Source organism: Pongo pygmaeus, chromosome 9, assembly GCF_028885625.2.
Source record: "Pongo pygmaeus isolate AG05252 chromosome 9, NHGRI_mPonPyg2-v2.0_pri, whole genome shotgun sequence".
Lineage (NCBI taxonomy): Eukaryota > Metazoa > Chordata > Mammalia > Primates > Hominidae > Pongo > Pongo pygmaeus.
In genome coordinates this window covers 131,115,753-131,129,655 of record NC_072382.2, presented here as the reverse complement: position 1 = coordinate 131,129,655, position 13,903 = coordinate 131,115,753, and positions in this window count along the sequence as shown.

Below are 13,903 nucleotides of genomic sequence, written 5' to 3'. Positions count from 1 at the left end.
TGTAGAGATGGGGTTTTGCCATGTTGCCAAGTCTGATCTCAAACTCCTGGATTCAAGCAACTCACCCCCTTCAGTCCCCCAAAGTGCTGTTGGGATTACAGGCGTGAGCCACCAGGCCCAGCCTGTCTTAAATTTATCTCACTGCTCTTCCAAGTGACCTCAAGGCACGAAACATTTTCTTGCAACTTCATCTAGTTATTTTTTGTGAAGAGGGAAAAACCTGCCATTATTTTCTGTTACCTGTGGAAATGAGGAAAGATGTAAATGTGCTCTTTTGCACATCTGCCACTTTTGCAGGCAGCTTGATTTTGCCCATTGCAGGAAGCAGAGGATAGTGGATATAGTAGTATACATAGTGGATATAGGGTAGTAGTACAATAATAATAATACACAGCAAGGATGAATTTGGTTTGAACCCAGGTGCGTGACCTTGCTTAAGTTATAGCAACTCTGTGTTCTAATTTCCTTATCTGTAAAATGGGGATGACAATTAATCTACCTCATAGGTTTGTGTTGAGTATTAAATGTATTGATGCATGGAGAAGTACTTTGAACAGAGGCTATGCGTAATAAACCAAAGTGTTACCTATTAGGGCTTTAGTGATAGCTAGATTGGAAATGGTGGGACTGGGTATACAGGAAGGGGTAGAGAGGAAAGCCAGCTTTCTTGATGGCAGCAGTTCTAAGTAACAGGGAGAGAGAGATAGAGAGAGAGAGAGAGAGAGAGAGAGAGAGAGAGAGAGAGAGAGAATGAGAGCGTGCCATGCACAGGCAAATATCCATTGCCCAAGTTTCAAAGCAGGGACAGCTGCTGAAAATGGATGCCAGACTTTCAATAATTTCGAGAAGGTAAGACTGTCATCCTCCTCCTTTTATTACCAGCCTTGTTTTAATAAGTAAAGCAAATCGTTCTTCCTTTGTGTTTGCTGTTGTTTTTCAAAAATTACCTAGTTACTCTCAAGTTGATTTTTTTAATGAAATTTAGAATTTTTAGAAAAATTCAAATTCTAGAAACAAGACAAGCGCAAGCAGCATATCCTTTTAATGTCATATGGGAACAAAGGCCACCTTAGGATTGTAGGAAAATGTACTCAGTTCATTGTTTACTATTGATTAAAGGTCCCAGACTAATTACTTGCTGAGTGAAGTACTTGCTAAATCGTAGTGAAGTTACCCGCTAAGTTGTAGATTTCTGTCTGGTAGAGATGCAAATAATTTCCGTCATTTGAAACAGATCACCTCAAAGATTTATGGTCTATTGGGCAATAACCAGTTTGTTTGTTTTTTTAACTCAAATTTGGCACTCTTATCCTAACATTTCTTTGTTAGATTGCTTATAAGAAATGAATTGTTCAAACACTCTCGGAATCAGTCTTAATATCTTACTGGTTTCCTCATTAATTAATGAGTTGAATAAAACCTTTGACATGAGCTTAATATTTGCTGGGTAGTCAGGATGGATGTTACCTTTCTGAAAATTATCTGTTAATAGATTATGTTTTTCCTAAAAATATCTTACTGGGATTTTGATTGGAATTCATTCCATTTATAGCTTTGCTGGCGAGAACTGATATCTTTACAATACTGACGTTAACTATTCAGCACCTTGTCTGTTTTTCCCTTTCCTCAGAGTTCTATAGTTTCCTTCATTTAAATAATACACATTCTTGAGTAACTTATCTTTTGGTTGCTGTTAATAGGAGTTGTTTCAGTTTTTATTTTCCAACTGGTTATTTTTTGGAATATAAGAAGGTTTTTTGGTGTGTATAACCTACCTTCTTACTGTATTGTCAGGTTATTTTTAATAGATTTTTTAAAGCATTTCCATATTTGATTATAATAATGTTATAATCAAATAATGATAATTTTGCTGCTCCTTCACCAATATTTGTAGCTCCTTTATCTTCTCATGAAGCACCTTCAGAACAGTGTTGAGTAATGGAATGGTGGGCGCTGTTGCATAACATTATCAGGCTTATTGTGAGGTAAAATGTTTAAAAGGCACTAGAGGAAAAGCATATTTTAGCAACTTAGACACAAGAGAAAGGTATCTTTACTAGCTCCATCTCTATTTTCACCTAGTTCCTTTCTCCGGCCAATACCTCCAGCCTTGAGTCCTCTATGTATTGGAGACAGGAAGGAAGTTTCATTAGTTATTATTGTATTAATCATCTCCATATGTAACAACCGTAATGTGCTCTGAATTTACCTGGCATCTCAAAAAAAAAAAAAAAAATGCTGCTTTGATTGAGAGATAAAAGGAGGTGATTTTTAATGTTGGAAGTGAACTTAGAGGAAGTGAGTTGGAATAGGATATACAATTCCTGCAGGACAGGGCACCCTGTCCAGGTGAAGGGAAGGGGCCAAACAGCATTCCTGTTCCTGCCAAATGGCCCTGGTCACTGCTTTGGCCTTGCCAAGGGCAGGGCCCCCACTACAGACTATTGCGGCTGAATACAGAGCTCTCTTCTGTGCCTCTTGCCTGTGGAGCAGGCTTGTCTGTCCCAGATCACACTTGAATAGATGAAAAGAATCCGTTTTTGCCTTGGCCCAAGGCCTGCAGTGGAGGCCACAAAGGCGCTTACAGACAAACTGGAGTGAAGTGCAGCAAAGAAAGGGGAGAGAAGACTTAGGAAAGTTTAAGAAGAAATCAACAAGAACATGTCTAGCTAATGTAGACAATGAGTTATTCAAATGGCCCCTCTGCTCTTATTTGGAGAAATGAACATTGCAAAGAAACTAATTACGGCCAGCTCCTGTAGTTTTACTGGAATCCTATCTCTCAACATCTTTAAGAAAATCTAGGTAGAAAGAAAGTTATTCACCCTAAAGGTGGGACCCTGGGAGATGGGAAAACACATCTTGAGCAAGACTGATTTCTCTATCTCAAGCTTGATACAGGAATTCAAGAGTTTAACCAAAGGAAGAGAAATGCCGGGTTAATGCATGATAATGACACCCAGTTGGGAAACCTAGTAGTGATTTTTATCAAGGCGCTTTGTTTGGTGGGTAATTGTAAGAACTGGTCCCTTTGTTTAAAAGTTGTTTTGGGGAATAGCTGGAAAGACAAGTCCTTCCTCTTGTTCTACTCTGGTTAGAGCCAGTGAAATGGGACTGTCACATCTGAGGAATGATCGCTCCTCATGTTCCTGTCCTAAGTGCTTTTAAAGTACAGTCCTAAGATGTTTCTGAGACATCTGTCTGTAGTCCTAACCCAGCGTTCAGCAAGGAGTGGGATCCACAGGACCTAAGCTGCCAAAGAAGCCTGATTTTCCTAGGTATCAAATGAGTTAACTTTTGGAAACACGTATTTTGAGAAAAAAAATAAATAAATAAGTAGACTATCAGGACTACCACAGAGTATCAGGTCAATGATTTTAATGGTGAAAGCTCTTCTACATTTTTTCCTACAATTTTATTTCTGCCCTTGTTTCCTAGCTGGCTGTTTCTGGCCTTTGGTGGAGGATGGTGTTTTGGAATGTCTGGCTTAGGGCACCTATGTCGACACCACTAGGGATGCGTGTTAAAGTGCAGACCCCTGGGCTCCACACTGGAACTACTAAATCAGAATATCTGGGAAAGAGGAGGAACGTGTGTGCCTAATTCTCTCAAGTTCGAGGAGAACTAGGGTTCTGAAGGCACAAAGACCTGAGTTTAAAACACAGTGTTACTGGTTACTGCATAATGTTAGGCAAATTATTTAGCCCTTGTCTTCAGTTCTCTGGGCTGCAAAGCAGGGATAATTCTACCTACTGGAAACTGTTGCAAATATTGTCATATTTATAATTAACATGAACCTTTAGCAGGAGCAGAAAATGTTTGATACATGTTATTGATTATATTTGCTATCTTATATCAAATATTTACTCTGCTTCATCCCTAGCTGTTAACATTGATGCTATTCTCCAAGCCTAGCTGCCAGAGACTCCCGAGTGGCTGCAAATCAGCGTGGTTTACATCTTACCTGTCCTTCCTTAGTGCTTGGTAATGAGTCTTCCCATACACCCTGCCTTATAAGCAAAGAAGAGCCAGTCGATGTGTCCCAGGGTTGCCCAGGACCCACAATAGGGACAGGCTTCCCTATTGCTCTTGACCCCACAGTTTCCTGCCTTGGTTTTCTTGTCTCTGCCCACTGGCTCTGTTTCTATCCGCAGCTATGCTCAACTTTTTGGTCCCTTCAGGCTCCTTTTGCTGGCCGATGGCCCTTGCTGCTCTTTAAAGTGCAGGCTGTAGTTATTTTCTTCTTACTCCCAATTCTCCCATCCAAGTACTAACCAGGCCCGACCCTGCTTAGCTTCCGAGATCAGATGAGATCGGGTGCGTTCAGGGTGGTATGGCTGTAGACATATTCACAATTCTCTACTAAAGACTCTCCCTTGTTCATTCCGTTTCCTGTGGAACTCCCAGTGGTGCAACAAGGTCCTGCATGTCAGAGGAAGGGGATCCAGATAACCCACACTCAAATTGCCGATGAACACATTCAGAATGGCAGACATATTCAGGACGGCAGAAACATTCAGAATGGCAGAAAACACCTGGACTATTTGCTTAGAAATACTGGTCTTCCGGAGTTAGAGACTTTTGTCCTTACTCCGTTTTATGAAAGGCTTTATGTTTGCTCAAATCTACTCTTTTGTCTTTCAAGGCTGAAAAGTGCTTGTGTGAGAGCCTTTTCTGGAAGGAAGGTGTGTTCAGTGGGGTGTGTGGGAGCAGCTCCAACAGCATTGTGAGCATGACAGCTTCCAACTCAAGGAGTTGGTTATTAATTGCTCAAAGCTTGAAATGCCAAATATATGTGAGTGGGTGGTTATGATTTTTCATTCTCTTGCTCTCATTTTTCATACGTAAGTTTCAGCAGTTGGATACTCTCCCCAAGAGAGCAGCATAGAGAAGAAACCTCCGTGGCATAGTTGTCCCTCCTTAATGGTTGAGTGCACAAAAGTTACATATAAAAAAGGTAGCATGAAGTAAGAATGCTCCCACAGACTCTCAAAACACCAACTGTAAGCTAATTCATTCTTATGCCATTGTAAGGGAAGGAGTTGGGCAATATTATCATCCCTGGTATTCAGGTGTGAGATTGGAGGAATGGAAGCATTCAATCATTTCCCCAAGGTTGCTCTGTGAGTCTCTGGTGGAAACTGAACTTCAGTAACAGCGCGATTAGCACTTCATAAGCACCTGGTAGACCTTGACATTGCTGATCCTGGGTCCCTGGAGATGTACAGCTATTCTCCAGATAAATACTCTCTCTCTCTCTCTGTCCCTCTCTCTCTCTCTCTGTGTGTCTCTCTCTCTGTCTCTCTCTTCTTCTCTTTGTCACTCACACACACACACACACACACACACGTACATACCTATGGTTGCATAGAAACAGGAACCTTCACTTTTCCTGGGCTCTGCTTTTCACAGGGTAACCAGGTATGTTATATTGTGATAACACACCTCACAGACATGTGTGTTGGGTTAAAGAAAATCCTGGATTTGTAGATAAAAAGAACTATACCATCTCTGTGGGGATTACAGTACCAGTCCTGAATTCTGGGATATGACTGATCACAGTTATATTGCTTAGAAGTGAAATGAAAAATTGAGGTCTGAATAAGTTTAATTCAATGACCATGCAGTAATAAAGATAGGCTACAAGGTAAATAGATTTATATTTACAGAAAACCATACAAATATAAAGTATTTGGGAGTAAAAATTAATGAATATGTGGACCAGGTCCTGAGGGAATATGCTAAGAACTGAACCTATTTCCTATAATAAACTGAATTTAGGCAATAATTAGTACCAGCCAGCGTTAATTGTGTTCCCAACTGCTCAAGGAGTTTAGTCAATTATAAAATTGTAACAGTTCTACCAGAACATGCGTGAACTTGGGGACTTTTCTGGTTTCATCAGCCAAGGCCCAGGGCCAAGACCTCAGCATAAAACCAGTCTTTGCGACTCTCCTCGGGACTTCCCAAGAAAAATGGGAAATCAGTGTCAGATAGTGTTTTAAGAAGCAGCTCCCCTGGGACTCACTTTTTAACTAAACAAAATCCTTAAGGCAAAGGACTGAGGCACTAGGCATGGAATTCTAAGTATCAGCCGGTGGGTGTGGGAAGAATTCTGGCTCTCAGAAGTCTGTGATGTGCACACACCTTTAGTGATAAGATTGCTCCACCAGCCACTACAAGTTAGAGCAAAAAAAAAATCATGACACTAGAAATGTCACAACAGGGGACTAAAAAAATATGGCATAGACATATGATTATATATAAATAATGTAGAAATATTTATTGACAGGAAAAGTTTAAAAAGCATCAAGGGAAGAAAGCAGATTGCATGCATTATTTTCAGTATGATCTTGTTTCTGTTAAAATTTTTTATATATATCCATGTATATGAAGACATGTAGAAGATACGTACCAAAATATTAATAATGATTACCTGTGAATTGTAGTTATGAATTTTTCCATTTTACTGCCATTTCTAATTTTTTTAAACCAGGGGCTTGTGTTGTTTTCTCTCTTTTTAAATCTTTTTGTTTTTCTCAAATATAGAACACTATACAGGCTATTCTGAATAAAAATGGTATTTTAATTTAACATAAACGCAAAAGGCTATCCTCCTTTTATCTCCTAAAGTAAGGAGAGATTCATGAGCTGCTTAGTAATTCATCAATCATTCATGTGTCCTATGTTCCAGGTGTAGAGTATGGGAATCTAGGCTAAACAAAGCTACGCTGCATCCTGGGTTCCTCCATAGAGAAGACTGAGGAAATTTCCATGGCACCAGGATACCAGGCAGAGTTTCCAATGGCAGTGGGCTACTGTCATTCATTTTATTTCTCCCACTCTGGACACATGTAGAATATCAAGGTAGTCTTTGAGGTAGGACAGTTCTTGAGATCTCTTAGGTCACCTCATTGGGTTCCTGCTGTTGCTGGCCATGGGGCCATCCCTGACACTTTAAAATTAGTTACTGACACAGATTCCTAAAAGCATAGTCTGACATATAAAAGTTATTTCTGAGAAACAAAGTTGCTTCATTCTGAAGACTAGGTTTAGAGGTTGTGCACCAGCAGACAAGAGTTTATGTAACAGTTTGTCTTTGTTCCTCGAGCCATGTGTGACCTTTCTGCTCCTTCCTGCTGACACCATCCCCGACCAAAAAAGACAATCTGCTCAGCTTAATGTCCCTCCTTCTCTCTGGAGCCTTCGTGGAGTGTAGTAACAGCAGCTGCATGACTTGTACATAATGTAAATACTTTATTTACTTTTGTATTTAATTTATGCATCTGTCCAATGTTTGCACAGCTGTTTGATGTCTGTATACTCGGAGATTAGCTTTTGTGGGTTTTGTCGATCTTAAACTCGAAGCATAGAGAAATGGAAGGGTCTCATTATTTGCTTTTCTTTGCCCAGCCTCCAGCATGGTACCATACAGATGAGAACTTAATGAAGAAGGATGCTTCTGAGTAAGATTTAGTCATCTCCTTGAAGATACTTTTCTCCTTTGGAAAAGGAAGAATCAAACTTTCCTGAACTTCTCAGGGAGAACATGGTGGTTGACTTTGTTTCTTCTGTCAAAGGACATCATTATAGTACCAAGGTGACATCGAGGAGGTTTTAACTCTCCCAAAAAGTTGCACCAGAGGATTTGGGGAGGTGTAGGATGTGACAGCCAGCCCAGAAGCAGGGCTAGTTAATTATAAAATGGGTGATGATGGAAAAATTGCTCTCTTCTTCAGGGTTACTTGCCCATCAAAGAACAGCAAGGACTGGGCATGTGAAATGCCAATGGTTTGGCTAATCAACATGCCACAGCTTAGCTGGAGTCACTGTACTTGAATGTGGTTTTGTTTTTAATGCTGTATTCTTGTGGGCATGGAAAAAGTTACAGCCAACCGCCCCAGGTATGGTAACTAGAGGCAGTGGTGGAAATGTAAATGTAAGGACCCTTTGTCTTCTCCCCTCCAGTAGTAGAGGGGATGAAAGAGAGTGGAGAAGGATTGCATTCTTCTGGTGGACTTTCTCCTGTGATGCATAGAAATGCATGGATAACATTAAAAATATTTTAAATTGTATTTATTTATATATTTTAGAGATGGGGTCTTGCTATGTTGCCCAGGCTGGTCTCAAACTCCTGACCTCAAGTGATCCTCTTGCCTTGGCTTCCGTGGTACCTACCTGTAATCCAAGCTATGATCGCTTGAACCCAGGTGTTTGAGATGAGACTGGGCAACACAGCGAGACCCCCATCTCTAAAAAAGTATTGTCTGGTTTTGTGTGACCTGGCCATCAACACATATTTACAAAAAAGAGATATCTCTCTTTTATTATCATAAAGCATAGACTGAATTTTAGATAGGTTTTGAATCTTTCTGTGCCTGAATTTCTCTCAAAATTAATAGTGCCTCATATTTGATAAAGCACTAAGTTTTCTTTTGAAAGGTGCACAGAAAACTCTGAATTGCCTAAATTATAATTTTCTCAACTGTTTAACCCAACCTATCACTGTTGTAGTATTCTTTAACAAAGCATTCTGTTACCATGAGTAAGGGAGTTGTTGCTTTTTTTTTTTTAATCAATCAAGAACTACAGATGAGTACTTTTAAAATCAGACCATGACTGGGGAAAGAAGGAGTCAACTAGTCAGTTTGAGTCTGTTATCAGCTCTGCCTGACACTGACCTTTTGTATCACTCTGAGGAGTAATGCTGTTTGTTTTCAGCATGAAATACATAAGAGAAAAAATTAAGTAGGGAACAGGAGAATAATATTTGGATAGGGTAGTTTTATTATTTTGTCTGACATATTATGTCCCCTAGCCCTCAGTATATCCAGGGATCATCTATGCTTAAAGTTAAATACAAGATAACTTCCCAAGCGAAGTACAAGTGATTTTAAAAAATAATAAAATGCCATATAGGATTATCTACTACAGTTCTCAAGTTGCCCAGGAAACATCACATCTACTGCATGCAGTGTCAGAAACATCGGTAAATCCTCCGCCAACAAGTATTTTGAATATAGCAGAAAAACACAGATGTTTTAGACCTTCTGAGATGCATTAAGTTCTGGAAACTGGAAGCCATAAAAGACAAAATCGTGGGAGGGGAATTGCTGGGAGCACCCTGGGAAAGCAGCCACCCTGGAGTTGAGTGACCTCTCTTTGATCTCTAGCTTTCCCAAGTCACTTTCCCATGCATTTCCTCAACACTGGTTTCAGTTCTTTAGATCTAATAAAAGCCTTTGGGGTTGGGAGCATCACTGAGTAGAGTGCTGATTCAGGCCAAGCTTGGAGGGAGGAGTGGAGCATTCAATGTGTTTACAGTAAAGTGTGTGTGCGTGTGTGTGTGTGTGCGTGTGTGTGTGTGTGCGCTTATGAGTAATAGCAACTTCTCACCCCTGTCACAGCCACCAATGAGAGATTTAGCTTCCTCCAAGTCACCTCAATTAAACATACACTCGAAATAAAGCAGCATGCTTGCTGGAGACAGAGCTTCAAAAAGTCCCCTAGACCTCTCTCCCCTTCCAAACATTTTGCTGCCCTTAAGCATGTCATATATAGAAATGTTATAGTTGCCTCTTTGTTCATTCGTTCTTTCAAGGATCTCCACATTACATTGTTTGATAAGAAGTGGAATTAATACTTTATACAAATGCTTGCGTTTCCGTGCCATTCCTTTCACTTCCTGATCATAGTGCACTCTGACTATAAAGTGGATTATGTGTTGTTGCTCCTAATGCTTTAGTATATAGAGCCTCCCATGGCAGGTGATATACTTGGGTGACTCTACAGGTTGCTTCGTGACTTCCAAAAGTTTTTTCTGATAATTTTGGAAGTGCTGCATGATTTAGAAATGCTGATTTACTTCAGTCTTTAGATACATTGAAAAAATATATTATTTCTTCCTCATTTTCAAAATATTACACAAAGAAGTTTGGAAAGTAATAATAAACACTGTTCACTTGCAAAATTCCTTTCTTCTAAAACATTTTTATAATAATTAAGTCATTCTATCTTTATGATACCCAACTAAAGAGGACAGCAGGCAAGCCCATTTTACAGATGGGAAAACAGATGTTAATTGCCTTGTCCAAGATTACATAGTGAGATAAGATGAAAAATGGAAGGGAAACTTGTCCTCCTAAAATTTATGTTCTTTCTCACCATGGTGATTATTTCAGTTTGGATTGAGAAGCCAATTCATATAATTTGGCTTTTTCTGTGCCTTTAACTTATACATATTAAAACCTAATTGCAAGGTTAGACTGTGATTTTGTCCTACAGACACTAAATTCCTCATGTAATATGTACCTTTCTCTGCTGAATCTTGATATTTTCTTAGATTTTCAGTATAGTTTGTCTTGATTTGACTTGCAGTGCACTGCAAATGATATAATTTTATTGTGGAATATATGAGGCTGGAGGGCTGGGGAGAGGTCAGAGTTGAAAGTACAGGAAATTTAAATTACATAATGTTACACTTTGCAATTGTTTCCACTTGTAATAAGTATAAAGATAGATCCATAGCAATAAACAACAGCAGGTAAGAAGTGTGTATAGAGACTTTGCACCCTGATAGTACCATTTATGTATTCATTTGGCATAAACATATTCATTTGTGAATAAACAAAGTCCAGGCCCTCATGGTGCTTACATTTTAGGAAGAGAGTCCAGTAATAAATATTGATTACACAACATAATCACGTAGTGATAAGTGCTATGAGAAAAAAAAGAAGCAGAGTAAGGGGACAGAGAAGGCAGAACTATTTTATATAGTAGTAGGAAGGTTAATTTAAAAGCCAGGAAGGTGGAGTCTTCCTGGCAGGTCTGAGAAACCTCAGGAGGGAGGCGGGTGTGGCTGAGGCAAAGTGAACGGCAAAAGGTAAAAAACTGAACTGGTGAGTCAGGGCTGAAGGGACTTGAAAGGCTGGGAAAGGACTTTGGATTTTATTGCGGTGTGATTAGAAGCACAGGGCCCTGGAGTGTTTTGGGCAAGAACAAGGACATTATCTTACCAATGCTTTACAATAAATTCTCTGGTGGCTGTGTAGAGGCCAGACCATGGAGGGGAAAAAGTGGAAGCAGGGTGATGGTTCATCTGTCACAGTCACCCAGGAGAAAGATCATGGGGAGAGCAGACATGGGTGTTCGTGGTTAAGAGAGAAGGATGAGATTGGGTTCCGTATCATTTGAAGGTAGACCTGGAAGGGTTTGCTGCTAAAATGAACGTGGTGATTGAAAGGAAGAGATATTTTTTGTCCTGTGATGATGCAGACTTGGAGGAATCAGTTTTGGGTTTTGTTTACAATATGGAAATCAAAAGTTCTGTTTGAGACACATTAAGTGGGAGATATCCAAATGGAGATGCCCGGAGGCAGCAGGATATAAGAGGGTGGGGTGCTGGGGAGAGGCCAGGGTTAAAAGTAGAGGCTACTTAAAGCCTTGCTGGAGAACGCTGCCTAGGGTGGCAGTGTGGAAAGAGAACAGGAGGGGCCCACGGTCAGAGCCCTGGGGCAGGCAGCAGATAGAATCACAGAGGAGGCCAAGGACCCCATTCAAAAGTGGACATGTCAATAGGTGGAGTTGGTGTTAGGTTTAAAGACTGAAAAAAAAAATTTCATAGGAGAATAACACAAAGTTCTAAATTACTATGATAGAGACTCATGATGAAAATATGATAGGGAAAGGAGAGAAGATGGAAAGTTTATCATTTCAATGAATGCATCAGGGATTAGTAACATCTCAGTGAACAGTGGTACTGGTGTTCCTTAAAATGTTGCCCATGATAGTGGGCATGGATTCCATGTTTACAGGGGCTATTTCACGGGCGTCAATATTAGCAAGGAGTATGCTACAGACAGACAACACATCTTTTTTTGACATTTCTTTTTAATAGGGACACAATATGCAGCTGGCGCTTTGGCCAGGAAAGAATAAATAAGCAAGACAATGTCAATTGTCGCTTTGGGAAAATTCTCTGTTAAAATTCTCTATGAAACCTGGCCTACTTTCAGCAACTTTTCTCAATACAGCTGTTGAGCATTCTCAATTTGGGGATGCAAATAAGCTTCTTCTCTCTCCTTTGCTCAATTCCCAGGCCATCTTTCAAACTCAAGGTTAGGTACGTATTGCAGTCGTCTGTGTGGCTGCCCTCGTCACTGGCCCTACTTGTCTGCACCATGACGCTGCTTCAGCGTCTAGAGGGGACTGCAATGCAACAGATCTGAGATGCCGGGAGTGAGCCCAGATGCTACCTCCTGGCAGAGAGCAGTGCCAAGACTGAGAAAGGAGGCCAGCCTGAGGCCTCCAATAGCTTCGGCAAGAGGGGGAATTTGTTTTTTTCCTCCCCTCCTACCTCTCACCTTGTACATATTGAATCAAACCATACATAAGCTACACATTCAGTTATTTAACATTGGACAGACTTTTTCTTTTATAAGGAATATTGCAATTTTTTGTGATTTATGTATTTAATCACACATTAATAAGGGTGTTATTAGGGCAGAGGTAATTGATTACAAACATCTGAAATGCCAAGGGCAGATGGCTGCAGAGTTGCCCAGCAAACACAACTTCCAGTTCATATGCAGGTTTGGTAATAATAACTAGGACACAGGACATTTGGACAGTGTGGCCCAAGGAGAGGGAGCGCTGGCTTAGAATGAGGTTAAAGGAGCATCACTAGCACCCTTGAACTTGCTCAAACACCTCTAATATTTGGAAAACACACATGGCATCCCTTTGTTCTCTTCTATAAACTAGATATACTACATATAAGGAGAGAAAGTTACCAAAATGTTTAGAGGCTCTAAAGTAAAATATCTGTGTCATCCAATGTATGCATAATCCTAGCTCTTTTATATATTATGTACCTCTACCACTTAACCATAAACCATTTAACATCCATTCAGCTACTGTGGCTGACTTTCAGGGTGCGGTGGTGAAACTGTGGGATGTGAAGGATTTCTGAAGAGAATGCATATTGTCATTGAGTAGCCAAGAGACTGGGGCCTTGGGGAAAACTTGCTTCTCATAGTGACTTGGTTTTCTGTCCCCCACGACTTCCTCTTGCTATCACAGGATGTTTGTGTTTAATGCTCAACAAACCCCTAGAACAACAAAAGCTACCTAATCCATACCTGTCCCTCTCTGGCAGAGATGGCTCTCTGTGGCCCGAAGATGAACCCCAGGGAATTGCTGCAGTTTGGTGAAAGAACAGTTTTAAACTCTGGCCTTATTATGCTGCAGTCGAAGGTCTCTAGTTTTTGTTCTTTACCTCGCTGTTTCCGTAGCACTTAGGAGGTATCCATAAAGACCCTTATGAGTCTCAGGTGCACCTGACTATTTCCAGCAGAGGGCTGCCATGCATTTATTTCAAGTTGGCTTCTTTCAAATTTTCCCATCCTAGTTCGTGCTTCTAGACAAATCTTCTCATTCCGTCCCTTCCCTAGTACTTATTCTTTAAAGCAACTTTGATTACACTGAAGCTGGAAGAGTGAGATTACTGCGCTTGTTCACTCCCTAATTTCTCTCCAGGATGTGGTGAAATCCTGCTTCGCGTATGCCCTTGACATTCTGCTAATCGCGGTCAAGGCCACGTTTTATATTCAATGACTCCCATTGAAATGACTAAATGCTGAGTGGACCCAAATTACTGCAGTGACATTAGATGATGCAGTATTTGGCATCGGTAGGCTTGAGAATAAGAGTGAATTCCGTAGGTTAACCACCCCCAACATGTATTTAGATACCAAACTGAGTCAGGAGTGAAAAGCACATACTTGAAAGAAAAAAATGAAAATAGAACGCGGTAGAATGTCAAGATATCTCTCCCATATTCTGTAACACAGATGGTCGCTGCAGGTGGAAGGTGCTGCACCGCCTTTGGGGGCTGAACAAAAGG